We start from the raw sequence: 2,235 nt of genomic DNA, 5'->3' as shown, positions 1-2,235 counted from the left end.
GAACCTGTAGATCACTTTGGGTAGTATAGACATTTTAACAATGTTGATTCTTCCGATCCGTGAGCATGGTATAGTTTTCCACCTGTTTACGTGCTCTGGGCTTTCCCTCCTCAGTGTTTCATAGTTCTCCCTCTAGAGGTCTTTTACCTCCTAAGTTAAATGTGTTCCTAAGTACTTTATTTGATGTGAAAAATATTGCAAGATGCAGTCTATCAACCGTCTACACTTCTAATGCACTCCTAATTTCAAAATATGGGAATAAATTTTTAAAAATCCAACACAGCAAATACCTAAGTATCTAGATGTGTAACAGTTCAGCTCACAGGTTTGACTCAAGACTTTGAACTTATTACTTGGAAAGATTAAGATTTTGGACCCAATTAATCAAAAATCCACTGACAAACCCATAATGCAGTTTGTGTTAATCAGCTGTACAAATCAACCAGGTTGATTCTCATCTCAGTCCAACAGAAGCAGCAATAAAATTAGAAAGTAATATTTCTTTTTAGTAATTAAATACTCAATATAAGAGCACTGGGATAAAATGAAGAGAATTTCTTATTTCAGCTTCTTATCAATAAACTTGTTCCTCATTTTTAGATGAGGATAAAGGTATCACAACCAAATATGGGAAACTGCTTTCTCCTTGTTTAGACTTTCGGGACAAAACTAACTTTGGTCACATATTATCTAAAAAAAAACAGAACCAGTTTTACATGTTTTTTAAATAGATAGAACTAAATGACTACAGAATTAACTTCTTCTGTAAAAACTGGCCAAATTTCATCAAAAACCTAACAAAATGTAATTCAAATTAAAGACTGCTTGGGCTCATAGCATCTCAGATGTATGACAGTGTTTACTCCATCCTAATAGGTGTGAAAGTACTTGCTCTCATGTTGCTTTGGTCCAAAGAGAAGAGCTAAGAGGAAACTAATCTTTTGCAGAAATATCCATGATGAATAGTTCTACTATAACAAAGGATAATTAAAGAATATTTCTCATGAACATATCACAGTATCAAATTTTTATGAGAAAAATATGAAGGAAGAAAAATGATAAAACAGCTACCACAAACAAAAAGAAGGGTCTCCCCCATAACGGCATCCGAAGGGGTAAAAATGGTGAGACTAGTGGGTTGATGATGCTAATATGAAAGGAAGTTGAGTACTGAATTTATTTCTTATTTTGTACAACTCTTACTCTTTACAAAAAGGTTATAGTCAGGCCCATAAAAATGTAACCAAAGGCATTTGAAAGCAAACACTCTTTGTAATTATTTAAAAGGGCCTCTTTAAAAATTATAATACAAAGGTTTGTGCTCTATAAGCTGTCCTCCACCTTGCATCAAAACAATAAGGCTTACTTTTAATACAAAGACTAAGTGGGAGTTACGAACCACTGGATTTAACAAACCTCATTTTATGGTTGCTTTTTGCATGTTTTTCGTTTTTCGGATCCTCCAGCTCATCAGGGTGTTCAGCAGCTCGGAGTTCTTTGCAGATTCTTTTCTCTGACTCTGAATCACTTTCAGAGTCATCTGGACTTTCATGATCAGGTGACTCATCATCATCATCCTCATCATCTCCAGCCACACCACCTTCTCCATCATGATCTACCTCACTGAAGCCAAATGCACAATGTCGCTGATATCTTCCTGATATTTTACTTGTCCATACTTTGCTGATATTGAGACTCCAGTTCTTCATTAATTTTCTTGTCTTCTTCCTCCGTCGGGAAGTGTGATGTTGATTTGTGATCTCCTGTAACAAGACGACCAGTCTGTTCTTTCTTTCCTGCACCCATCAGTCTCAAGAACTTTTGTTTTCTCTCTTCATTACCCGTCTGCCGCCTCCGATTGCTAGATCCAAGATCGCCTTCTGGGGAGGCTGAACGCTTCGCCCGTGGGGGTGAGACTCTCTGGAGGCGCTCATGGTTGTCGGGGTCCCGGCGAGAATTGCCGAATCCACCCACGGGTCTCCTCCGCCGAGACACCAGCAGCCTGCAATCTGCCACCGGCCCAAGGAGCACCAATCCGAACGCCCGGATCTACAAACGTTAATAAAATCTCATGTAATCTAATCTATAATAAATCCAACTATAAGTCTCTTATAGTTGTCCATTATGATGAAATGGCAATTCAGGATGGTTTAGCATCAGAAAATCTATTTATATAACTGGGATTATTAAGGACTAAAGAAAAATTTACATAGTTTTCTCAATAGGTTTGAAACC

General features: G+C 37.5%; 1 pseudogene; it reads right to left on the bottom strand.

The window, feature by feature from the left end:
- Positions 1 to 1,391: 1,391 nt before the first annotated feature.
- Positions 1,392 to 1,934, bottom strand: LOC123639768 (annotated as a pseudogene).
- Between the last annotated feature and the right edge of the window lie 301 nt (positions 1,935 to 2,235).

This window comes from Lemur catta, chromosome 1 (genome assembly GCF_020740605.2).
Source record: "Lemur catta isolate mLemCat1 chromosome 1, mLemCat1.pri, whole genome shotgun sequence".
Lineage (NCBI taxonomy): Eukaryota > Metazoa > Chordata > Mammalia > Primates > Lemuridae > Lemur > Lemur catta.
This window is presented reverse-complemented; position numbering and strand designations above follow the sequence as displayed.